At 44.6% G+C, this 27,506-nt stretch overlaps 1 protein-coding gene and 1 long non-coding RNA gene across 3 annotated transcripts in view; one reads left to right on the top strand and one right to left on the bottom strand.

Moving 5' to 3' along the window:
• LOC107053588 overlaps positions 1–26,083 on the bottom strand; it is a 42,603-nt gene extending 16,520 nt beyond the window's left edge. Inside the window, exons 1-2 of one of the 2 annotated variants that reach the window (XR_001466978.4) lie at positions 24,392–26,083; positions 20,872–21,736 (exon numbers count right to left, since the gene is read on the bottom strand). This is a non-coding gene — a long non-coding RNA (uncharacterized LOC107053588). Of the gene's footprint in view, positions 1–17,774; positions 21,737–24,391 lie in introns of those variants that run through there. The other variant, XR_005841398.2, reaches the window with a different exon arrangement.
• The window catches only part of SYN3 (synapsin III), a 204,811-nt gene that overhangs the window by 140,003 nt on the left and 37,302 nt on the right, over positions 1–27,506 (top strand). The gene's annotated exons all lie outside the window — the stretch shown is intronic.

Consider the following 27,506-nt stretch of genomic DNA (forward strand, 5'->3'; position numbering starts at 1 on the left):
TATAATCATACAGAAGTTTTCCACTGACTTCAGCTGCAACCATGACTGCCTGGCACTTGAGTTAGTAAAGATAAGGGCTGTTAGGTCACAATCTGACTTTTTGGATTTTATAGACCTTTATATACATTTCACTCAGCCCTGTAATTAGTCCAATAATTCAGGATCAACCAAAGTGAAAGGCAAGTAGCCCAGGGAAGCAGCTAGTCTCAGTTTAAAGACCTCATGAGATAAAGAGCTGATGGTGTGCTTGGGCTGATTTTTCTGGGGCAGTTAATTCCCCTCACTGTTAAAGCTCAGTGCGGAATTCCTCATCTGAATCTTCCTGTTTTAAACTCACAGACATAGATTCTCATTTTACTTTTTCCACTGCATTAAAGATTCTTTATATGCCTGGTATTTACTCCTCAATAAGGTATTTGTAACCTGTATCCAAATCACTTGCCAAAAGTTCTGTAGGCATCTCTTTGACAGACATGTTCTTCAGCTCTTTAATAGTTTCAATTGCTCTTTTCCACTCCATCTCCAATTTTTAAGTATTTCTTTTCTTTTCTATATATTACATACATGTATATAAACAGCAGACCAAGATGTCATTTTCAGGGTTTAACTGTAGCAGGATATAAAAATTGCAAATCAGTTTCCAGTGTTTCAAACTGAGAAGGCCAAGAATTGAGGGGCAAAAAATTACTGCCTACAGAGAAGTGTGATTTAAGTGATTTTCTCAGTATTTTGTATGGATCTTTAGGCACAGTTAGGGACAGAATCCGATTCACTAAGATGCCTTTCAGGTGCCTTAATCCTCAAAGTGCCCTTTCTTTTCCTGCTACTCCCTGACTCATAATTTATGCATTTTCTGACTTCTGGAAGAAATGAAGCAGGGGTCCTGCAAACAACCTCCTCCTTAAGTCCAGATTTAGCCTCAGAACAGGTTTACCTGATGGACCCTTCTGTAGGGGATCTGTGGAAAAAGTAAGTCACAGTCATATAATTGAAGACTGATTCATAATGTTTATGTACCAGTAAAGAAAATTAAAGCTGCATTTCCTAACTTTTGGGTGCTTAACTTTTTGACCTTAGGAAGGTTCTTTTCACGTGACATATGGGCTTGACAATTCTTGGGTTTACCACAAAGCAAACTGAATTTAAAAAAACAAACATATTCTCTCTGGCAGGCATAAATTGGCAGTTCCGTGACTTACCAAGACTGGCACTTTGACCTGCACTGCATGAAGAGAAGGTATATGTTTGTATTCATTACCTGTGGTCATACAGACAGCTTTGCAAATATTAGGAAAGAAATCTTTTCAGAAGGAAAAAGGCCACAGTGGAGACAGAATTTCCTTCCCTATTCCATCCAGTTCATTTGTATCTTCCTTCTGGGTCTGTTCTTCCCTGGCTCCTTAGCCGTGTCCCGCTCTCCTCATGCAGTTGGCTTTAATATGTGCCCCTTGGTTTGTCCTTCCTTGTCATAAACATCTTGCCTATGCAGTTGTCATATTTACCACCAGAGTCTGTCTGGTGAGTTTATCCCTGTCTGGTTGTCCATACTGTCTCCTCTTCTTGCAAATATTTTGCCTTCAACCTGCTTTTCTCTATTGGAATCTTTCCCCATGTGCTGGGCTCATTCACAGCATACTCTCTCTTCAACTGGTCCAAGTTATCTATCTGCACATTGATACAGATTTGTCCCACTGTTCCCCATAGATTCGGCTCTTGGCTCCCATCTAACCCACCCAGACTTAGCATAGAATCACAGAATGGTTTAAATGATCTTAAAGACCATCAAGCTCTAACCCTATGCCATGACAGGGCTGCCACCCACCAGCTCAGGCTGCCAGGGCCCCATCCAACCTGGCCTTGAGTGCCTCCAGGAACTTCCCTGGTCAGCCTGTGCCAATGCCTCACCACTATCTGAGTAAAGAATTTCTTGCTAATATCTTATCTAAATCTTCTCTCCTTTAGTTTAAAACCATTTCCCCTTGCCCTGACATTATCAGACCATGTAAAAAGTCCATCTCCCTCCTGCCTGTAAGCCTCTTTTGAGTACTGGAAGGCTGCAATGAGGTCTCCCCAGAGCCTTCTCTTCTCCAAGCTAAGCAAGCTCAGCTGCCTCAGCCTTTCCTCACTGGAGAGGTACTTCAGTCCTCTGAGCATCTTCATGGCCCTCCTCTGAACCCACTCCAACAGCTCCACATCCTTCTTGTGCTGGGGGCTCTAGGCCTGGACAGAGTGCTCCAGATGGGGCCTCAGATGGCAGAGTCAAGGGGGACAATCCCCTCCTTCTCCCTGCTGGCCACACCTCTTTTGATGCAGCCCAGGCCTTGTCTGCCTTCTGGGCTCCAAGAGCACACTGCTAGCACACATCCAGCTTTTCATCCACCAGGACCCTCAGGTCCTTCTCAGCAGTGCTGCTCTCAGTGAGTTCTTCTCCCAGTCTATACTCATATCTGGAAATGCCCCAGCCTAATTGAACCTCATTAGGTTTCATGAGCCCACCTTTCAAGTTTGTCAAGGTTCCTTTGGATGGCATCCTTTCCTTCTGCCATAAGAACTGCACCACTCAGAAACTTGCTGAGGGTACACTCAATCCCACTGTCTATGTCACTGATAAAGATGTTGAAGAACACGGGTCCCGGGACTGACCCCCAGGTGACACCACTCACGACCAGCTTCTGCCTGGATTTACTGAGCACAACCCTCTAGTTGTGACCATCCAGCCAATTCTTTATCCACTTAAATAGTCCAGCTTTCAAATCCATATCTCTCCAATTTAGAGATAAGGTGTGGTGTGGGATCGTGTCAAAGGCCTCGCACAAGTCCAGGTAGATGACATCAGTTGCCCTTACTTTGTCCACCAATGCCATCACTCCATCATAGGCCACCAGATCAGTCAGGCACCATCTGCCCTTGGTGAAGCTATGCTGGCTGTCTCAGATCACCTCTTCACATCGTGTGTGCCTTAACATAGCTTCCAGGATGATCCACTCCATGATCTTCCCAGGCACAGACATCACGCTCACCAGCCTGTAGTTCCCTGGGTCCTCCTTTCTCCCTTTCTTAAAAATGGGAGTGATGTTTCTCTTTTTCCATTCACTAGGGACTTTGCCTGACAGCCACAACTTTTCAAATGTGATTGAGAGTAGTTTGATAACCACATCAGCCAGCTCCTTCAGGACCCTGGGTCCTTTCTCATCCATTCCGGTTTCCTGTCTCCTCTGCTTGATTTCTTTTGCTGGATGGCGGAGAGCTATTATGCTCACAGAAAGTTGTTGTTAAAGAGGTGACTATTCCATTCCTTTATCCCTAAGGACAGTATCCCAGGGGATCCCATCCAATACTTCCTTAAATAGTCAGCTTTAAGTTCAGAAGTTCACTCTTCTGAAGTTCAGATTCCTGACTCTGCCCTTTGCCAAGCCAATGTTCAGGATCAAGATCAGGAACATAACCAGGACATAAGGAACATCAGGAACATAACCAATGTTCCTCAAGATCAGGAACATAACCAGGACATGGTCAGTGCAGCCTAGACTGCCTCCAATCTTAGCCTCTTTAATGACCTCCTCTGCATTAGTGAGCATCAGGTCTAGTGACACTTCACCTCTCATTGGTTTGTCTAATATCTGGACCTAATATCTGGTCTAATATCTGAGGAAGTTGACCTCAGTTCACTTCAGCAGTCTCCTGGATTGCTTGCAGCTTGCCATGTTGCTTTCCCAGAAGACATCTGAGTGGTTGAAATTCCCCATCAGGATGAGAGCCTGTGATCTGACACCTCCTGTAGCAGACCAAGCCTCATCAACAGCTCCCTCCAGTCAGGCGACTGTAGTAGACCCCAACCACCAGATGTCATTTGTTGGTTTAGTCCCTAATTTTAACCCGCAAGCTCTTGTCCTGATCATGGTTGGTTTTTAGAGGCAGCTCTTTGCAATCTATGCATTTCATAACATAGAGGACAACTCTTGCCTTGTCTATCCCTTCTGAAAAGCTTGTAGTCTCCAACCCATAGTATTTCACCACATTTCCATGATAGCAGTTAGGCCATAGATTTCTGCTTTCATCATTCATTTCCCATGCTGTGTGCATTTGTCTAGAGACCATTCAGCTGGGCTATTGGCTGTGTCACCTTCCTGGAAAAACCCTCACAAATTCCTTTGGGAAAATCTGAGGTTTTTCCCTGTTGCTTTCTAAAGACTTCTAGTTTATCTCTCCCACAGCAGGCCTTCAGTCCCAGTGGTATTACCCAGCTTTCATTTCTCTCTGTCCCTGTCCAGAGCTGGTTCTTGTTTGTTTCTACATTTGAACCACAGGTTTCACGTGCAGTGTCTTAGCCCTGACTCTGGCCCAGCACAGTTAGTGTGGAGCACACACTGGAAGGGACAAGCATTCAAAAATGCCACCAAGTAATATCACATCTCGTCAGCTTTCCATGACCATAAATAGGTATCTGCCTGAGTGAAGATCTACCATGCTCTGAATTACCCCTCAGAGTAAGACTATACAGGAGTAATTGCTGCCTATCAGTTCATACAAAGTCATTTGTTTTTCTGTGTTTGTTCATGTTTCAGTGCTCACGGATCCCCGTTTTTCAGTTCAGTATGTATGGTACCTACAACTTGAAACTGCAGGGAAAAATCTGGGTGAGCATCTGCACTTCAGCATCCAACAGAGTGCACATAGGTGCTTTCATGGCTTTGGGATAGATTATTGGCAAAACTGTATTTAGCAGTAGCAAACTGCAAGGTCCAGGAGATTGGAACTTGGCTAGGTTTTGCCAGATTTCCTTAAGGATGAAGAAGTCCAATGGCAGCTACATTTCACTGCCTTTTTTTCTTCACAGCTAGCATTGCCAATTTCCCAAAGAAGCAGCCACAAGCATTTTTTACTGCGGAAAAAACAACTCTACCTTTGCTTGTATGTGCGAGTGTATACATGTAAGTGCATGTAGCCTTCTGGTGTGCCTGAAGTGCTCTATATTTTCATCTTAAGGGAGGCAGTTGGGGTGAAATATTCCACCTCAGTGCACCCCAGTATTCACCAGAATTCAAAATTTAAAAAAAATCCTGTTGTAAGGCAGCATAGGCATCCCAAGTATAGAATCATAGAATCCTTAGAGTTGGAAGGGACCTCTGAAGGCCATCTAGTCCAACTCCCCTGCAATGAGCAGGGACACCACAGCTAGATCAGGTTGCCCAGATCCTGATCCAGCCTCGCCCTGAAAGTCTTCAGGGATGGGGCATCCACCACATTACTGGGCAATGTGTTCCAGTACCTCAGCACTCTCACTGCAAAACATTTTTTCCTTATACCCAACCTAAATCTACCCTCTTTAAGCTTGAAATCATTTCCCCTTTTTCTATCACAACAGACAGACAACACAAAGAGTCTGTCCCCTACTTTCCTGTAGCTTCCCTTTAGATATTCATGATGCTGCCATGTTACAGGCCAGCATGATGGGTCACAGAGACCTGATAGCAAGTCTGCATGAAGATGCACATAGAATATGTGGTCAAACATATGTACTGTTCAAAGCATATATATTTCCATCGTGCAGTCAGCTGGAAACAAAGAACAGACTGTCAGTACATCCATGCAATCCTCAACAGAAACACTTGTGATCTAAAATAACAGCAACAATAATAGAATATATATATAATAATAATATGCCTGAACATTAAACACTTTACGTGTATGCAAGCTCAGGTCTGTTTTCAAACATACAATTTAGACAAACTAATATATGTTAGTGTAGTATAAAGCTGGACTGAGTGATAGGAAACACATGTTACTTGATACTTGTGGTTGCACAATGACAAAAAAAAATAGAGTCCTGGCATTCTATAGGCCTCTGGACAATTCTGTTATTGATGTGATGTGAGTCACCACAAACAGGCCATCCTATGTCTCTGAATCACTTCCTGCTTGAGGGGTTCCTCTGCTTCTTCCAGAGATTGTGTGCTGGGGAGGAATTCACCAGGCTAAATCCATGGAGACCCCTTCTAAATGCTTTCCCTTTCCCATCTTTCTCTGTGCAGCTGAATGACTCAGAGAGGGGATGACACCTTGAACTGATGCCACCATTCCCTTGATGGGATGGGAGAACCCTATGGGGAATCCAGAAGGAAATTTAATTTGTGCGTTTTATTTTAAGGAAATCCTTTTTCCTTTGTTTTTCTTTATATTTTGCGGTTTGGAGGTTTATAAGGGTTGGGGAGGAAGGTGTTTCAAAATCAGAACCTGTCTAATTAGAACCTGTCCTTTATAAAATAAGGAATGTTTCCCCGTTTTTTCAGTACAAGTGCAATGCTTTGCCTCTCTGTCTCAAAAAGGTGTTAAGGCCTATACCACAGAAAGAGGAGTTACATATGTAAGTGCCTCTGAAGCCTAATTAACTTTACAGTTATTAGTGCTTCTCACTGGCTGCATTGAGGTTCTTGGAACAGTCATTGACACTTTCCTCAGAGAAATCAATGCAGTTGAATTGGTGGTGTTCCAACAGCATGAGAGATTGCAATCCCGGCAGAAGATAGCAAGCAGATCATTACAAAATTCAAAGTTTTGCATGATTTGAAATGTCCCGATAGTATTGCTTTGCATAAAAAGAAATGTCGATAGAATATTTTAATATATGTTCACTGGAAAAGAAATCTGCATTTAAGGAAAATGAAATGTTCTTTTGCTATCCAAAATGCCCCTGCTTTCATTTGACATTTCCACTTGAAAATGCTGTCTTGATGACATTTTTCACAAAAGAAGTTAAGCCATCGTGAAATGCAGAAACCTTGCATTTCAAGTACTTTCTGGTTTGTTTTTCCCACGTTAGACCAGACTGATACGTGATCCTTTGGTAAATCAGCGTTGTGATGAAAGCACAATCAGTTTCTGAGTAATTCCAAAATTATTTTGACTTTAAGAGATACTTATCCCAAATGCCAGTGGATGCAGTACTTTCTCACTAGCTGACAGTGAACAGTATTTCTGAATGACCTCTGCCTGGAGTTGAAGTGGTTGCGAAGGAGGTTCTCTGCACTGGGATGTGATCTTCTCCTATCCATTAATGTATAACATCAGCCTGTGCTCAAGGCGTTCCTGCTGCCCCTTAATTTCAGAAATCCTCTTGAAAGTTCAGTTTTCCATATGCATCTTCACGAGCACCAATCTAGTATAGAAAGCCAGACAAATGTAAGCAGCACAATGCCTAACATTTAGTCTGTTTCTGAGGTACCCTGTGGAGTTGTATGGATCTGTCCTAACCATCCATCAGCACAAAACCACCCGCAATTACTGATGAGCACCTCTAAGTTTCTTGTGCTATAATCTAGGCTGCAGGTGCCTCACCTCGCTCCAGTCATCTTCTGCTTGAGACCTTCCTGAGCACAATAACTGACCTTGTGTTCTTCACCTCTCTGCCCCTTCTGAAAATTAGAGAAGCCACTTCATGTTTTTAGAGATCAAATGTCTGTTTGTAATGGTATCCTCATGAATTCAAGGCCGCCACTCCAGATCTCACTCCTACTTGCAACTGTTCTTTTTTATTATTATTATTTTTGCATAAATCATCTTCTTGGCTTTCATGTAGGAGTAGATGTTTCTACGACCTTGGACCTTAGTTCTTAAAGGTTTATATTTTACGTCATCTGCTTCTCTGTAGATGTGCCAGGCTTCGGTGTCATCAATTTCTAACACTTCAGGTATTCTCACTTCTTCAGATTTTTGCTGAAGGAAATCTTAATAGCTGTCAAACCACTCATCTTCTGTGCAGTCCTGTAATTTAAGAATGCTAAATGCAGGTCACAGTTAACCTCCTTACTCTTTTCCAGTGGGTGGTTACTTATTTAGATATTGCTGTCTACCAACCTGTTGTACTGAGTGTAAATTTGGACCAGCAGTAAAATGTTTCATACTGTGCTTCACCGCTGACTGCCTAAATTTATATCCACTAAACCGTAGGGCATTTTTAGCCATTATCTGTTCCAGGTGGCTAGATTTAGACAAAATGGATGTGGTCCCTTTCAGGACTGTTTAGTAAGGCTATCTCTGAAATAAATACTTATTTCTCCAACATAATATAATGTATGCCAGACTTCATCAGCCAACCAATTGTTCCCATTCCATGGGAGTTTCTACTTGACTGGCCTGTACTTCCAGTGTACATGGCAAGCCTTGACAGGTTCCTTTTCCCTTGGAAGATATCCTCAAACTCTTTTTCAATTGTTTTGATCTGCTTCTTTGGTGAGCTACCTCTTTATTATGAGATGAAGGGAGTGGCATGTTTTTATTCATGGATAATTTTTTCCCCTTGGTGTGATTATAAATCGTGCTTCTTCCAATTTGCTAATTGCCCATGAATTTAGTCACAACTCTAATAGGAATTATCTCACCACGCTGAGTCCTGAGCTTCACCTATTTATGGTCAATTGTCCGTGGCTTTGCTTTCCATGCTAATATCCCTACTCCTGGCAACATAACAGCTTGTGCCAAAGTCCACTTCCAAGGCACAGACACTCAATTTGATTTTGAGATGATAGTGCTTTAATCCTCTGCAGCACTGCTCACCGGTCTCATGAAGAGTCATCTGAGGACGTGGTGCTATTGTCCTCTTTGTCCATGCTGGGGAAACTCTTGGAAAGTGGTAGGAATTACTGTGGTTCTTGAAGGCTTTTCCAAATACCAGCCATTGTCCTTGTGTTGTTGTAGATCTGTGTGCTGCTTTACGAGGACAGCAGCTTCATGCCCAGTGTACCATTCTGCTTCCAGTTTCTTTTCTGGTAAAAGCCTACATTCTCTGAAGTGTGATAGCACTGTCCATCTTCTGTAGGTTTCAGTCTGAATTAGGCAATTTCCTATGGCTGGCAAATTCAAGTTGCGTTGCCAAAGAATAATTCTGGCTGTTCCAGTAGATTTTCACAGCTTTGTCTCAGGTCCCAGCCACATTTGCTCTCTTACTAAAGTCTCAGCTCCTCATAATCAAGGAGATTGGCTCTTAACCCCCCTGACAACCACAAGCTCTGTTGTATTTTTGCCTGCCTATTGTACTGTTTAATGACATACAGTTCACATGTTGCCTTTTTATGTGGAAGCCAGTATTCTTCAAATTGCTGTGATACAGAGTCCTGGTGAGCCTCAGATGTCAAGCCTAATTCAGAAATACTAGAAGCATCCAGGATTTCAGCACCAGCTATTGTCAAAAATAAAACTATCTCTGACCGTTATAGAAGCATTCCACTGAAAAGTCACTTAGTAATGTTTCCTAGTGTCACCGAGGGCCACATACAAACAGTGGATGCGCATCACTGTAGGCCACTGCTCAGCACCTCAGAGTGAACCAGGCTCCTCCTTTTCCTTGGCTCATGGTATCAGCTAGTAGAAAACAGCAGAATACAGATGCACAGATTAAATTTTCTCCAATTACCGTACTCCCAGAGAGCATCAGGTCCAGTAAGGTGAGGCTTTCAGTACCTCCAGTCTTCCAGTCAGAGCATTCTATTAGACTTTTTTCTTCTTTTTTTTTTTTTTTTTCCACCTCTGGATACCATGGTGTTCTTCACAATCACTTACACTGAAACCTAGGATTCACCTAACCAAATGCAAACATGTCCTATAGATGTATTTTATGCAGGCATGTATAAAGTCACCAGTATTGTCTTTGCCATCAGTAGGAAGAAAACCAAGCATTGCTGGGGAGCTGCTATTCTCAGCCTGAGGTGCATTAGTGAAATAGTTCGGACAAATATTCTACTCTGCACTGGTGAGACCTCACCTGGAGTACTGCATCCAGTTGTGGAGTTTACAGTACACAAGAGACATGGACCTGTTGGAATGCGTCCAGAGGACGGCCACAGAAATGATCCAAGGGATGGAACACCTCCCTACAAGGACAGGCTGAGAGAGCTGGGGCTGTTCAGCCTGGAGAAGAAAAGGCTCTAGGGAGACCTGAGAGTGACCTTTTGGTATCTAAAGTGGGGCTGTAAGAAGGAAGGGAACTGACTCTTTATCAGGTTCTCTTGTGATAGGGCAAGGGGAAATGGTTTCCAACTAAAGAAAGGGAGATTTAGGTTGGACACAAGGAAGGAATCTTTTACAGTAAGGATAGTGAGACACTAGAACAGTTTGCCTAGAAAGGTGATGGAGGACCCATCCATGGAGACATTCAAAACTGGGCTGGATCAAGCTCTGAGCACCCTGCTCTAGCTGTAGGTATCCCTGTTTGTTGCAGACGAGTTGCACTAGATGGCCTTTAAGGGTCCCTTCCAATTCAAACAATGCTGTGAAATAAGTCTCTGAAAACCCCACTTTCTCTCCACTGTTTGTAAAGTTTGTTCAGACTGGCTGCTGCAGATGTAGCTGAGATCTAGATGTGTCTGATATTAAGTGAGAAGCATCTCATTGGAGAAGTCTGACAGAAGTCTGCTTCATTGATGTCTCTGATTTTCAACTTTTCAGCAGCAAACAATGTAAACCTGGGCACAGGAGTGGGATCAATCCTGGCATGCCATGTGCAAGGCATGGCCCTTCTGAATGACCCTGCTCCTGACTGGCACCTGCTCACCCAAACAGGGTGGTTCTGCAGAAGCCTATCCATATAATGACCATGAAATGGAGCCTTCGCTTTATAAGGTTTTCAAGCTTGAAAGAAAAGTAGGGTGGAGCAGGAGTAGTGCCTCAGGAGTAGGCCTTGGAAGGATGCAGCCACTAGGTTCCAGATTGCCAAATTTCTGCCTCAAACTGCTGTTGTGAACATAACTCTGGGTACACCGGGTATCTCTGAGATTTTCCTGACACTCCTCACAGACAAAAAAAATGCATACATTTGACTCGGGAAAATCAAAATTGGGTTTGTGTAGCACTGGCATCAGTGTCACAGGAAGAGAGCGTTGTGTCTTTTAAGCTGTGTAGACAAAAGCCAAGATGCTGCCAAACTGTCAAGTTTCACTTTAACTGTAGGAGAAGAACTGCTAAAGGGACTCCAAGACCATAGAGGCTGATCTAGCTACCAACAGACAGTAGGCAGGCCTGCAGTTCAGCGCATGACCTAGACTGACCAAGAGATGCCCAGTCCCCACGGCATAGCACCGAGCTCCAGCTGATGCGCTGTCAGCAGGGGCAGTTGCTCCAGGAACAGCGTGGTGGTGCCTCAGACAGTGGTATTACTGTGATCTGGGAGCATGCAGCATGTACACGCGTGGCTGGGCTTGCTCCATGCAATCACCACAAGAGCTGTCGCCTTTTGACCTTCTCCATGGATCTGGGCTGACCAGGGCCACACAGCCCTTGACTGGTGTACAGCCCTTGCTGAATAATCTCATGTTTCCTTGTGAATGCCATCCCCATTGATCAGTTTCCAGCTGGCTTATATAGATGTAGTTTAATTCAATGCAAGTGTTTTGCATGTAGAAAAGGCTCTGTGAATGTTCCCATGAGGTCTAAATTGGTTCCTCTCTCTTTTCTTGCTCTTTAAATCCTATTGTCACTCATGTGTAGCTTTCCTGCACTCAGTACATGCCTATTCCTGGGGGGAACAATTGCTAGGGGCTTAATTTTAGAGAGGAATGCTCACTCTGCTGTCTGGGAATGAAGCCTGGTGTAGCCAGCTTCAAAGAGCAGACAGATTTGTAGAGCTTAAAAGACATCTTCCCCTTGAGTGGGATTTGCTATTGTATCTCCTAGGCTCTCATCTCCCTTTTCAGTGCATGGGAGGGATCAGGTGCTATCCAGACTCCTTCCATCTTTGGACTCTTCCAAATGCAGATAATAAGAGCTAGCAAATCCTCAGCTCTGCCTCCTGCACACTGAACATCATTAAGCAGACTGAGGATGTGGCAGATTTGACAGGATCTGTGCTTAAGGTTTCCAGCATTTGGCTCTTCTGTGTACACACAGCCCTGGCATTCAGACAGTACAGACCTAAAGGAAGGATTATCTTTAATCCCAATAAACTAGCACAGAAGGAGAGGGTTCTTTGCCTTCTTCCTTTGCATCACATCACATCACAATTTTAGTCCTAACAAAGGACTTCACACCAAATATAATAAAGCACCAAGCTATTTTTCCTTCATGCCTGTTATTTTTCTGACAGACGTGTGTTTATTTTTAGATTACAAAATGCAATTATTGTGTTCTCTGAAGTACACATGAAAAATTAAGAACATGTTGTGTCAACTTGCTGCTTAATTTATGTTAATTAAACTGTTCAGTGGGAAGGATGTTCCTGGTTAGGTTGTTTTAGTGGGATCTGGATCTTATTCTTGGCTCTGCCAGAGACTGCCTTCTTGATTCATGGCAAGTCACTTATTCTCCCAGTGTTACAGTTCTTCGTTCTCAAAATGAAGACAATAATTCACCTACATCTTGTCTGCATTGACTGCAAATGCTTAAAGCAGGGTTTGTTTGCACTGTGCTTAGCATGAGTTTCATTTGTATTTGTATACAGTGATAACTGACCATCTTCTCCCAAGGAAAAACAACACCTCTGCAAGTCGCTTCCTGATGCACAGATTTTACAGACAAATGTATTTTCCACCCTACTCAGAAAGGCAGCCAGGCAGAGCTCTGTTACATCACACTCAAAACTGAGTTTTCACCAGGGTAAATATTGCCGAGTTTGGGTTTCTAAACACTGCCATTTTATTCTGGAAGTCAGGAATTCCTCTTCAAGGAGAGCTGAGTTCCTTCACTGCATTTCTAAACTTCATCTAAGCTGAGGAGTTTGTGAAATCTCTCTGGGAGTTTTACTACAGATCAGGTCCAGGCCTGTGGATTAGGTAAGACAGAAATTCTGGCTTGGGCACAGTTGGCCAACGCACCTGGGAAAACTTTCCGTTGTGTGAATGGCAGAAGGACCTGTTTGGCCATGATGCTTTGTCATCTTTCTGTGAGTCAAATAATCAATCTCAGAGTAGGTTCCACTGGGTGAGCGGGATCAGACCCTGATTAGCCTGGTACCTATCTAGCAGCAGTGATGGTTTTCTGTCAGAACTTAATGTATTCTTGTTTGTCCTGACCATGTTCTATTTCTTTCACCAGTCATGTTTTGTTGGGATTTTGCCTTGTGGTTTTGTACAGTGCTAGTGCGCTCAAGGCCTCAGCCAGATGCTGACACGACTGGACTACCCATTCTTGGAGGCAGTGTATTCTGTTTTCAAGTCAGTGTTGGTTTTACATTAATCATTTTCTCAAAATGATCATCTCTGCTGAACTCCAGATTTAAGCACTTGTTTACCTAAATCTGAGAAATCAGACTGTACCTGCAGTAAGGAGGGTGGGCAGGAGATAAAGCATGATGGAAATACACTATTACTTTAGCTAAGTGTTTCTACCTGACAGCATTCAGAGTGCTTTTCAATGTCATCTACAACCAGTATAAGCCCCTCATTATGAAGAGGTAAGGTATCTGGGGGCTTTCCTCTCTTCCTACTGCCTGCATCTGCTCTAGAGCACAATGTAGGCACACTTCTATCAGCTCCCTCCTTCACTTGACATACATAGCACCACCTCCCAAGCATAACTCAGACCTATCAAACAAGAGCTTCACTGAGTGGCCAACACTTTGCATGACCAGCTGGGCCTGGACTGCCACATCACCAAAGAGGAAGAATCCCAGCCTTGCACTGCTACAAGTTTGGGCCTCACACTCCACACTGCCCATAATCAAGCTTGTGGTATGGCCCATGCCTCAACTATGACCCAAAATGCTGGAGTACCATGTCCCCAGTCCAATCACGTCTGCAGAGAGGTATGCTAGACCAGCTTTCTTAATGTCATTTGGAGTCAGTATAAACTCCTCTCATTATAAAAATTTCATGCAGTTTTAAATCTGTCCTGCTCCTTGCTGGGTGCATTTGCCCAACAGCATTGCAAACTCCATGATGCAGATTATCCTGTTCATGAACAACGTGATTGTGCAATAGACTTGTTTTGCGGGCTATCCCCTGAGAGGAAAGTTCTGGCGACCAACTGACACTCCCCAAACTAATAAGCCTGAAATAGAGGTCACTGAAATTCAGAGCTCTTTCAGTTTGCACCTGGGTGTTTAATTCTTAATGTCTCTGATTCCCATTAATAAGCTGTAAGCAAAGGAGAGCGCTCAGGAAATGGGAGTGGTAGGAGCCAAGGATCTGGGTGTCCATAAGCATCTGACTACCATAACATTCACACTGAATTAAAGCAAATAGCCTCTGCTTCACCCCATTTAGTAAACTCATTTGCAGTTCACACCTATCCCCTACAATGATCTCCTTTTTCATTTCTTCCTCACAATTCACTGAAAAATTCTCCCTCACTCTCTCCATAAACTCAGCAGCCTGTCTTCTGTTGAAGTTGCGAGTCAGATGTTAGCTTAGCCAGTGATTAATGCAGCTCTTGAAAAGGTCAGCTTTGAATCTTATTGCCAAGTTCACCCACCTCTTTGGGCAACTCCTTATACCTCTTCTCTTCCCTTTATAACATATTTGCAGTGGAAAGTAATTAAAACTGTTATGCTGCTTTATATCTTGAAAGCACGTTAGTTGTTATCTTTCTCTTGGGTATTGGGAAATGTTTTGAAGCTGTGATTCAAGAAGCAGGATCTGTTTAATCCATCTCTCACAAGGATTGTTTGAAGCTAGATATGACATCTCCAGTTGTCCATTGAGCTCTGTGTACCATCTAGCCATCTCACAAAGCAGCCTGGTGATTCTGACAGCAATGTAATTGTTGTCATCTATTGGCAGAGACACAGAAGAATCACATCAGAATTTGCAAATAAACTAAAGGGTCTTAATTCTCCCTCACACCTAAGCCAGTCTTTGTAAGTTTGGACAAGTAGACTACATTAAAGATTAAGGTTGGATTTGTCATGTACTGTACTGCTTATGTCGTGCCCCTTGTAGTTGTTTACATGTACAGTGTCACCAAGGAAGCTCTGTTCTGCATCAGCACAGTCAAAATAACCCTTTGATAGCTAATATTTTAGGAAATTTGATCTCAAAGCCTCTCACATGGAGAAATACAGTGAAGAACAAACAGATTTTTCCTCTGTGTGTTTTTGTTTTCTTGTTCCTTTTGAAGTAAAAGAGAAAATGTGGGAACCATTTCTAAATGACCCATGCACCAGAGTGACGGAAGAAACCTAGAAACAGATAAAGACCAACAGCTGGAGCAGATTGTGGTACAAGGAAGCAATTAGCTTATAGGATAAAAGAATGAAATCACATACAGAAATGATTCATGTCTCCTATCGTTACCTTGGCAACGTGAAAACTTTGAGTCAAACTAGGCCCATGTCTGCAGGCCAGTGGTGGTGTAGTACAGGTACATGCCACCATAAAGGCAACAGTCACAGCCTTTCCTGAACAGCTCCTGTGCCCTCAATGTGCATCTGGCACCACTTGAAGGAGAGGGTCATGCTTGGGAGAGAAGGAGCAGGGCACGTTTCTGAGAACTGTGGAAGAAGCAGGCTCCACATCCCTCAGAAACTATTACCTAGAGCACCAAGGCAGACTCTTTTGTCAGTGAGCGTGCTATATAGCATGGAAGCTGGCTGAGAGGCCTGCTCAACCTTGTGAGGTCCATGCCTGTATGCACATGTAAACACTGTTGCTCCCGTCCAAGAGGCAATCATAGTGCATTTGGTTGAGATCTCATGCAAGAATCATAGAATCTTTATAGAATGATAGAATGGCTTAAATTGGAGGGGACCTTAGAGATCATCCAGTTGCAACCCCCTGCCATGGGCACGGCTGCCACCCACCAGCTCAGGCTGCCCAGGACCCCACCCAACCCGGCCTTGAGTGCCTCCAGGGATGGGGCACCCACAGCTTCTCTGAGCAGCTGTGCCAGTGCCTCACTGCCCTCTGAGTAAAGAATTGCTTCCTAACAACTAATCAAAGTCCTCAGAACCTTCTCCAAGCTAAGTAAGACCAATTTCCTCAACTTTTCTTCATAGGAGAGGAGAGGGACTACACGGTCCGTCCCTTCCCCACTTTCTGAAATTGCTCAGCACTGCTCTGTATTCTTAGAGGAACTTGCTTCTCCTTGCCACTGGGGTGCCTCGAGGCAGCCATGACCCACATCCCCCTGGGACCTTGCATCAGAAGTGGCTGACCACAGTATCTCAGCAGCCCTCCTACTCTCAGTCAGCCTCAACTTTTGGCACAAAAGGCCATCCTCACAGAGTTGCTTAAAAGTTTCATCATCAAGCAATAAAACAGTGAAAATATCTCAGGGTGAGAGAGGAATTTGAGATAAACAATCTTTACCAAACATTGCAAAAGAAACCATAGTCTTACTGAAATGAATAAGCTAACTCCCATTGCCTTCAGTGAGGCCAGGCTTTCAGTCTTTACGTGTGAGATGCCACGCTGCCATAGTGATGAGGTCAGGATAACGTAAGCCACATGATGTCAGATGACTGGATTGATAGACATAATCAAATTTCCTACCTCATTACAGTTTTACTGTGCAAAGTCTCAATTTAATCAGCAGTCGTACTCACAGTGGGATTTGTTTCAGGAGGGACCACCTTTACCACTCCCAGTTTCTGAGAGCTGGTTAATCCTTTCACAGGGCAGGGTTTGTATATCATGCCTCATAAACTCCTTCTGTGAAGGTTTAGGAAGAAAGGGCAGGATTTTTCATGAGTGTTCCGTGAGCATGTCTTCACAGCAGGCACAGAGATACCCAACCAGATGGCTTTGCACCATTAACTTCTCATGGGTGGAGACCAAGGTGCAAAAACAGACAGGCACTCAGACCTATGTGTGCTAACCCCTGTCCCCCTCCCTAGAAAGGTCTGGGAACAGAAATGACTGAGCTGACCCTGCATAAGCCATCTACATGTGGCTTTTTTTGCCACATTCATCCAACTGTAGATTTCCCAGCTCCATACTGGTGAGTCTGCATCACAATGTGCTTCATGAGCCAGTCAGCCCAGAGGATCTCCATGCAGTGCCCCACTGTGTGGAGCAGGCATGCCCGCTTTGCTTCAGTTGAGGTTACTGAAAAATTCACTACATACAAAGGGGCACAGCAGCATTCGTGCTCTGGGGAACCCTTCCTACCAAGGATCATCACTAGCCTTGCATGCTGCAGGATCGGCTTAAAATAACTTCACTCGGAGCCCTTGGTGGAAATCCTCTGCCAGTCACCCTCCTCACTTGCTTTTTGTTCTGAGAATCAACAGTCCTCAAAAATCAGCCTCAGAAGGGGTCACATCTGTACAGAATTTGCTTTCATCCCCACAAGGGTTCCCAGACAATGCCAATGCTAGCCGGAGGTACACTGAATGGTACGAGAACCAAAGGCTTCCTTTGCTTTCTCTTCACCCATTAAAACCTTGTGAGTCAAAATTAGGAGGACATGAGTGGAAGCTTTTGGAGGCTGTGGTTTCTCACAAATACCTAAAGCTAAGTACTAATGAGAAAGTTTAAGTCTCCAACCCATCACCACAGCAGTGCCACAATTATAGACAAACTCAGCCTGTTCTGCTTTACATTTACAATGCAGACAAACTAATTTAGCTAATTATGGCTGTCTGCAAAATTTGTATGAAATTGTACTCTGTCCTCAAGGTTCGGTATCAGAGAGTCGTTATCAAAGTCCAGAAGTGCACACACACACTCTGATCACCTGCTACTCTCATGGAGCCACCTCCGCATGGGAAGTTTGAACATCTCCATCGCCCTACCCGCAACTGATGGGTAAAAACCCATCCACTGAGAAGTCCACCGGGATCCGCATAGACAAAACTCTCTTTGATTTCAGAGTTTCAGAAACAAAATCAAGAAAAAGTGAAAAGCCCATTTGGCTTCTGCCACCTGGGACTAGTTTTTATCTCATGGGTTTTGAGTAGTCCACACAGATTGAAGTATGACTTAGCTTCTTTGAGTGAGCACGTATTTTTTCTTTGTGAGTACAAAGGCTTTTTTTCTTTTTCCTTCTCTGTTTGAAAGGAACTCCCACTCCCCTGAGGTTTTGTCTATACATTTCAATAGCAACTGTTCTTTCAGCATGGTTATCGGAGTTCAACTGCTGCATTTCTGAGGTGCTGGCACTACAGCCATGAGAAACAAAACAAGAACCACCATGAAAGACTACAGCAGCCAGATTGGAGAAATAATGTAATGGCATGAGGTTTGGTGGGAAGAAAAGAGGTAGAATTGTAACAGGAAAACAAGTGCCCATCTTTTAGGACTAGTCCTGGGCTTTGCTCTGAGTGAACTCCAGGATGATGCAGCAATGCGATAGCGGGCAGGGACAGCAGTGGAGGTGAGCGGTGAGTCTGTTCCTGTTTCTTGTGCTTGTCCCTGTCTTCAGCTGGCCAAATGCCCTTCTTTTGAGCACATGCCCATGCACCTCCATGCTGGCTCCTGCCCACATTCCAAAATCCTACCTGTATCCCATGACAGCCTGGGAAAGAAACAAATACCTTCCTTCACTAGGCGTGGACCGGCTCACTCACATCTGCCTCATTTATCCCAGAGAAGTGGAGATATTGCCTCACAGATGAAATCAGCTGAGGTCTCCACCTCTTTTTCCAGTAAACGGTGAACCCTTTCTCTCCAGACAAAACAGAAGGAGTGGGCTCATGGAGACCACAGCATCCTTTGCCGCTCCAGGCTTGCCCAGGCTAAAGAAGAGGGTCTGTGTGTTATTGCGAATGGAATTTCTCTGCTTCCTGCTGCTCACTGTTCCTGGCCGCTGCAGCCTGCCATACATCAATGTGTGTGCTCAGCTGGGAAAAAAAACGCTGCTGACCGAGGTGGTGGCTGTGAGATGAAAAAGGCTGACCCACACAGTGGTTTCTTCTGTTTCCTCTGAATGCATTCACTTGAGGAGCCCCTTTCTCATTACAGCTGGGAAGGATATCAACAGCAGCCAGTCCCAGCTGAAAATAACCCTGCCTATGTCCAGTGTGCGGCCTGCTCAACTCCTTGGCCCTTTTTTACTCAAAATGGCAAACTGGGTTCCCTCTTACCACCGAGGTGCAGCCAAAAGCTTGCATACAGGGTAATCACACAGGACACCCCCATAATGCCTTTCTTCCACTTCACTGAAAGCTCTGATGTCTATTTAGGAAACAGATGTAGCAGGATCTTCTCTTATCTTGCGGAAGGAGCCAGGAGAGGGAGACAAATGCCCACACGGTGCCACTGTGGGCCTACGCCCTTACAGCCTGGGTAGGGGAGGGTTTCCTCAGTGCTTAAGAGGTTTCAAAGCTTCCCTAACCCAAAGTCAGAAATCCTCGTGAATGAAAGATGCAGAAATAAAATGCGCATCAGGAATCCTTTCCTTTTACAGGCTGGAAGCATTTCATTTCCCTGCTGGACTGTAAGAGTTGATTAGCGTTCCTTCACAGAATCATTGAAATGTGAAACTTTCTGCTACAAAATTGGCATTTAGAACCTTTTTTTCTTCCTGCAGATAATTTGTAGAGATGGTAAAATGGTTCCCTTCCTACATTTTTTGGCTCCTACCAAAAAAAGTGCCATTTGAAAGTTCCTGAGTATTCTCGAGTGACACAGAGCTAACTCAATCATAGAATACAGCGGCTGCCTTTCATGCCCTCACTGTCTATGCCATAAGGCAAAAATTAGTCTGGAGAAACCTACAAGATTTTTATCTGAAGAAAGAATCTTGAGACTGCGAAGCAGAATAATGACGACTTGGAAAGAACAAAGCTCATGCTTGGCCTCCATCTGCTATAGGTGCCCACAAAAGATGTTAGAAGTTCAGGACTCTGAGAAGCTGCTACAAGGGTTCATTGAGCCATGTGCAGTCCACAAAGGAGATGGGTCCATGGAATATGCCTTTGAAGATCTTTACTCCCCACTTTTAAGACCCAGGGAGCCAGAGTGACTGCAAAACACAGGGCACGTGTATCTCACTGCCAGGACACTTGGTAAAGTATTTGGGTTCCTGCATGAGCCTAAGGGCTCAAAATGCTTAAAATAAGATCTGGCTGTAGAATAGGACAAACTGGGCCCATGGCATAAACATTTCTCATGTGAGGTAATACTTGACTTTCCAGGTCAGTGGACGTAAGAAATGAGGACTAAAGAAATGCAATATAAATATCTGTGGTAGCAGGTAAAAAAATGGAGCCACTGTGAATTCAGTTTGAAAAAGGTAGTCTGTGAAAATTATCATATGGGAATGGTATCTTGTATAGCAGCTCAAATCTACTGTGCACATGATAGACCTTTCATCTGTACAACCAGAATATAACGCAAATGTGGGAGCATACACAGATAATGCATAATGTCACACAAAAACTATTCTGCTGCACAGCCCTGTGTGACAGACATAGGCTGTGTTGACAGTAGCAAATCATACAGTGCCAGGGCAGCACAGGCATGGTCTGGCCACAGCTGTACTATTAAAACTCCAAAATATATCCTTCAGAAAAAGGCTGCAGACACATGCTGGTTTCCATGTTGTGCTTGGGAATTGTTTGGGGATTTATCCCTATGGGCAATTCAAGGCCATTGTCCTTGCTATGGCATTGCTTAACTTATTGGTACAGGTGTAGCCTGAGATACCGGTTGCAGGGTGACATTTTCCCATCTTTCTCATTCTTTTCTATGTCCAAAGTCTTTTGTGCTCTGGAGCACTAGTTAAGGCAATCTGATCTAGCACTTGATCTAGTGGCTGGCAATCCCACCTGTGGCAGGGGGGTTGGAACTTGATGATCCTTGAGGTCCCTTCCAACCCAAGCCATTCTATGTTTCTATGATTCTATGATTACTTGCTGTGCTGGTCCCAGAGGCTTTTAAAAACATTATAAAAATAAACCATGGATTTTTCCAAAACAGCCAGACAGGAACTGCCTGGTTCTCCGTGCCGCTGCTTCTATAGCTCTGGGTGCAAGAAGGGAGGAGGTGATGACCCATCACTCACCAGCTTTCAGGAGCCCAGAGGGCATTTCAAGTGTTCCAGCAGATCATGGTATCCCCTTCCTTTTACCAGGCAGTATCCATGGTTCATTGCTTGCGGCCTCTTCCTTTTAACGACTGACATGGCAATGTCAGCCAAGGCCACTTGTGGTCACTGGGACATTTACAGCAGCAGTGAAACACCAGACCCTTTCTGTGTCAGGAAGAGTATTTCTTGCTGAATGTACTGACAAGCCCAGAGCCCACTTCTCATCTTGCACTGGCATAGATGCGTCGCTCTCAGATGTGCTGCAGAAGGTTGTAGAATCCCAACCAAGTGCTTGGAGGGGTGTGATTCCCTGAGCACTGCCATCAGGGCATGCGGCTTCACTTGGTGTGAGAGCTGGGAATGCACCTGCTTTGCCTTTTGGAGGCAGGAATGCATCTGCAGCTGGACACAGTCTGAGCTTAGAGACCCACGCTAATGGGTGAGCCATCAGCTCCAGCAAGGCCTCCTTGCTCCATGAGGCCTGTTCCTGAAGGGATTTTCCATTGTGGAGACCGTGGAAGTTTTGTTCTCACCAAAGAAACCCTACGCTGGTCATTGTGAAATCAGTGAGAAAACAGAGTTTGCTCCAAAAAAGGGACAGGTTTCTGAGTGAAGGAAGAGCTCTGTTGGCCAGTGTCTTCTGAACCACAGGAGTTCTTGGACAAGGGATGGCTTTGAAGACTCCACCATAATTTCATAGAGCATTTTCATCCCTCTACTTCCATCTTGTAGCTTCTACCACGCCTGAAGCACTGCAGTTTTCCCAAAGGTAACCCATCAAAAAGCAAACTCCTTGATAGTTCTCCACCTTGTCAGCAGCTGGTGCTCACCATCTCTCCCCCTGTGATGTGAGGAAAGGAAATTTCTGATTTGAGAAAAACATGGCAAAAATACCCAATTCAGGTCAGGGTAAGGGAGACAAGGGAGTAAAGGAGACAAGGGAGAATTTCCTCCTGACCTTCATTTTCTGTTCCCACTGCATCTAGCAAAAAAACATTCACAATTTTTTTTTTTTTAACATCAGAATGTATCCACTTTCCTAGCAAGTGAGGAAACACAAGAGGCTTCCTTAATGGCAGCAGTGACAAACAGAGGATAAACAAACCCCAAACATTAAGCAATTACAATTTCCATGTACTCATGATGACCTTTAAAAACCTGCCTGTGTTCCTCTCAGAGGTAATGGGGATGTATTGAGCAGAACAGCTAGATACGTGTGTACATAAAAGCACACACAAATAAAAATGCTTTATTATTTTTTTGCTGAGCATCTGTTTGTCTGCACTTCTTCATGAAATTCTCACACTGGAAGCACCAAGGGAATGAGAATAATATAACATGCTCACACTCTTCATCCTCCAAAATGCTAAAATGTTGAGAGGGACCACTGGGAACCCAAAGGCATCCTGCCTCAACTAGAAGAGAACTTGCAGTAACATTAGAGGTGGCATTAATGAGAAAAAGTTCCACGTTGTGCTTAACCCTTTCCACCTGCTTCTAACCACAGCAAACATTATGAGCCCCGAAACACTGGTCTGTGGTTAGCTCTCTTGAGAGTGTGGGGACTAAGTCATGCTGCTGGTAGGTTTTCTTTTTATGTGTGTGCTGTGCTTTTTAGAAGTGATGCTAGGATCAAAGGATAGGTTTTTTGCCACCGTGAAGGGTCTTCTCAAACCAAGGCACTGCTGACCTGACTTCATGGTGCACACTGAATACTGCCATATCTCCCTCTAGTTACTCAGTGTATTCAGTCTATTCGAAGTTAGCAGTCTTGGCTCCAGCACTAAATGAAATGAGCATAAGTCCATCCATTTAAAGCATCGTAAGTCTAACCCTTTGCTTTGCACTTGTTCCTGGTCCTCTCAGGCTTGTAGCAGTGATGTCCCCGTCAAATTAGTGAATGTTTTTTCTCCTCACAACCTTGTTATTAGCAACCTCCTTCTTGCCTATTCTTTGTGACACCTCCAAAACCTTACACTTGCTTGCTAAAATGCTGGCCTCTGGCCTCACAGTGCTTTGTGCCATGTCTTAGTTTATCCCCATTAGATCCTATGAGTTTCCCCTACAGACTTCCCAAAGTATTGCCAAGTCATCCACCTTGCCCACAGCACTGATTTCATCACCCCAGATAAGTAAAGCTCTGTAAAACTTGCCCCATCCTAAGAGGCAGTGCTGTCTCCCCTTTTACTGTATGCTACTGCCTCCCAGTCTACCAACCCCCCTAGTGCTTTGGGTCCTAACTTGCACAATGCTTCTTGATACAGCTATGAATAACAAGTATCTCAGCACTTATTCCTCCGCAGGGTTTAATTCAGCTCGTTTGGAAGCGCAGGGCCTCTTTCCCTAGCTAATGATTTTTTCTCCATTGGGCTGCAATTATTATACAGTAATGAACACACACGTGTGTGCTTTGAAGGAATCTGTATCACGTGTCTCTAATAGAGCACAGATGTGAATGCTGGCAGCTCTTACTGTTCAATATGTTCTCCTATTGTTGCTTGGTTTTTCTCACACTGTTCCCGATCTGGCAAACAGCAGAGGACTTGTCTGTCATATATTGGTCTCCGCAAACCTCCATGGGGCCAAAGTGTTAATCCACCGAGTCAGCCATTCTGCATGGATATGGTGATTATATGAGTGAGCAAAGGAATAACAGGGAGCAGTAATTCTTCTCCTCCATATTTCACTGTACAGCCCTGACGCTGCCACGTCTGGCAAGGCCAGCGTGCAATCAGCGTTGATCTTTAGCTTAGACCTTCAGTAAGATAGTTCCATAAACATAATGACATCATGCCATGACATCATTACTTTCCTCTGTGTTTGAATCAGCTTGCGTGCTTTTACAGAAAATCGTATACATTCACTGCTCCTCCAACTTAATTGACACCAGGGAAGTGCCACACACATTACTTTCAACATTCGGCTCTCAAGGGCATGAGCAACATTCCCATAACCCATTAAGTACCCGCCCAGACCAGACTTTGTCATCCTACAAGTAAAGACAGCTAAATAAACAGAAAAGTCAGTTTCACAGCATAAAAGCTTGAAAAAAATAGTAAAAAAAAAAAAAAAATCCCAGGATTATGTCTGGGGGATGGGTGAAGCAAAAGTTTTGCAGTACCTTGTACATGGAGACTTCAGGCCTGATTTGAAAACACCATATGCTATGGTGATACCATACTGGTGCCAAGAGACTAAAGCTTTGATGTCCCATTTCCCATCTACCCCAGACCTTTCCCAGTATGAACCATGATGCTACTGCTCCATGGAGTATTAACGTTAGCATTGATTGGAAAGTCTCTGCAGAAGAATAACCCCTGGAAATTAGAAGTGGTATGTTGTATGATATGGATAATGTGAACTAATGCACAAAACTGAGCATGGCTGAAGGATTCAGCATTGTTTAAGGACAGGACAGTATATTGAACCACAGACCCATGGCCAGCATCTCTTGGGAGCCTCAGTGAAGCAAAAGACTTGAAAATATTGTACTTACATGATAGATCAGGTTTTGTCTATGGTATCTTCCCAAAGGTCAGTTTATATCCACCTCTGTTCTGCTGCTCCGCCAGAAATAAATACAGAAGACACCTGTACACTTACAAGAAGTACTGAAAATCCCATTATTTGTTGGAAAGGAAGGGCAGAAAGTAAAGGGGAAAGTGACATAGTTTACAGCCATGTGTTTTCAAATAGGGGCTAATGTATGCATACCAGCACTCAGTTTCACACATCACTGCCAAAATACTGATTAACTGCAGAGTTATCTTTGCAGTGACACTACACACAGAGCACAGCCCATAAAATCAGGGGCTACAATGACTTGCTTTAGGCCATCGAAGTCCTCCATCCATGTCTCCCCAACCAAAGTCCCTAATTTAGGATTTGGACTCCTGCTTGACTCCGTACATTGAGTTCTAGACACATCTGTAAACATCGCCATCTCAATGCTTTTGTGTGACAGCATCTAGGAATCAATGTATAGGATTTTAATTCAGTAATTCAGAGGGTTCCGTTGTGTGTATGAACTAACCCTTCAATGTCTGATTGCTGAGCTAGTCGCAGTGCCGCAGTCTCACCCCAAAACCCACAGGCATCCTCTATCCCAGCCTGTCAGCAGTCCATGCACATTTTAAAAGCATCAAAGTTTTTTTTCCCCACTTCTCCAAGAAAAAGAGCCATTACAACACATAAACATAAACAAACACACAGAAAAACACAGACATTTATTTGCATCATTTTTTTTTTTTAAGACATGCCTTTCTTATTAAACTCTGGTGTTATCCTTTGGTTATAAGCATCTTCTTTCCCAGGAAGTATATGACTAAGTGTGTGTAAACCCACATCTCAGGGGTCTGCTCTTGTGGCACTTGTGGCCACCCCCAGAACTTCTCACTGGGTCTGTGTATGCACCACATACACACACGTAATGCATCCTCTCTTCCTTCAGCTTTCCTATCCATCCCTGTGCTTGCCAAGTATTCTGGACGGCTACCTCATTACAACAGAAATCCCAACCAGGATGTGGTAGAGGCTCACAATATCTCTACTGATTGGCCTAGCCCACATCACTTCCACCACTTAGAGTCATAGAATTGTTTGAGTTGGAAGGGACCTTCAAAGGTCATCTAGTCCAACTCCCCTGCAATGAAGAGGGACACCTACAGCTAGATCAGGGTGCTCAGACCTAGGTCAACCAGCAGCATCCTAACTCTCATATCAGGTGGCTGTGGACTCTGGTTTCTTTAGTCCTGTGGATTACTGAGAGCATTTGTTCCCACTTAACTTCAGCACAGTCTAAGGGCACTCCATTATCACTAGATAAACCCTCCGTGAAATCCAGCCAAATGCATACACTCCCTTCTCTCTTTGCTTTCCCCATAAGGCAGGTACACATACACAGAAATTATACCAGTATGGGATTTTGGCGGTGGAAATAAATTTCCAGCAAGCCCTGTGCTGACATTCCCCCGGAGCTGCAGCTTTCCTGATGAGGCTGCCACATGTTTGCAACCCCAGACCCTGGCACCACGGTCAGCCCAAGTGGCTTGAGGCTCCAGCCTGCTCCAGCACCAGCTGGGGTGTGGCAAAGCCTTACCAAGAAAGCTGACATCACGTTTCCAAGAAGCAAAGAGAAAGAGAGAGACTTGACCAGAGCTTTTCTATTGCCTGTGGTTTCTCCCAGGCTAGCATGAAATTAGGGTTGTTTATTGGATCCCAAACTCTCTTTGCATGTACACAGGAAAACAGATGCTTCCCACTCCCAGGCCCTGTGCTCGGGCCAGACTCCCTCAGCAGAACCCGTAGGTAGGGCACACAGCCGGGACAGCAGGGACATGGCTTCCTGCCTCACTGCTTGGAGCTGACGATACCGTGTTATCTATCTCCCACACTTCTTCGTCCCCTTGCCAGGGGCATGAAACTTGTGGCCTGCTTTTCCTGCATGCTGGGAAAAGCCATCGCCTTTGGCTCAAGCAGTGTGCACGGGGCACAGATGACAAAGCTGGAAAGCAGGCCAGGTCTCCCTAAGCCCAAACAAGCAGGTGTCCTGGCTGCTAGGCTCTCTTTCATCTTCCAGAGCTAAAACGCTGGCACGGTTCGTCCATAGTCCCATCCTCGGGTGCAGCTCTTTGTTTGACTCACAGGTGCCAGCAGCTAATGAAGTTTCAAGCTCTTACAATAAATTAGGGAGGCAAAGGAGAAACAGAACGTAAACTCATGTGCCTGGGCGTATGCTTATCTTAACTGTGAGGCTGCAGGAAGGCTTCCTGTCAGGGTCTCTTGTCACAGGACTGCCGGCCTGTGCCAGCGCTGTGCCATATTGCTGCTGAGGGTTCCTTCCATTCATGAAGTGGAGTAGAATCATAGAATCGTTAAGGCTGGAAAGACCGCTAAGATCACCTGGTCCAACCACCAACCCATCCCTACCATGCCCACTAACTACAGTGCCACATCCACATGGTTCCTGAACACCACGAGGGACGGTGACTCCACCACCTCCCTGGGCAGCCTGTGCCACTGCAGCACTGCTCTTTCTGAGAAGAAATATTTTCTAATATCCAACCTGAACCTCCCCTGGTGCAACTTGAGGCCATTCCTTCTCATCCTATCACGGTTATCTGGGAGAAGAGACTGACTCCACATCACTGCAACCTCCTTTCAGAGAGCAATGAGGTCCTCCCTGAGCTTCTTCTTCTCCAGACTGAACAACCCCAGTTCCCTCATTCTCTCCCCATTAGTACTTGTGCTCCAGACCCCTCACAGCTCTGCTGCCCTTCTCTGGTCAAGCTCCGAGGCCTTCATGACTTTCGTGTAATGAGGGGCACGACACCGAACACAGCACTTGAGGTTCAGCCTCACCAAGTCCTTCAGCTTTCTGCCTGAAGAATGTCTCCACGAGTGACACGGGTTGTCTGAGAGTGCGATGCACTCACTGTTCCCCTCTCCCGTGACATTTCTTTACATAGGCAGCTGAACGGCAAAACATCGGCGCTGGTTACTAATTTTGTTATTTATAGCAGGCTGTCGCAGATGGAGACAGCAGCACCATTCTATCTTTAGGGCGTAGTGCCTGCCTGTCCATACAGACAATTGGTAATTAGCACAAGAAC

Source organism: Gallus gallus, chromosome 1, assembly GCF_016699485.2.
Source record: "Gallus gallus isolate bGalGal1 chromosome 1, bGalGal1.mat.broiler.GRCg7b, whole genome shotgun sequence".
Lineage (NCBI taxonomy): Eukaryota > Metazoa > Chordata > Aves > Galliformes > Phasianidae > Gallus > Gallus gallus.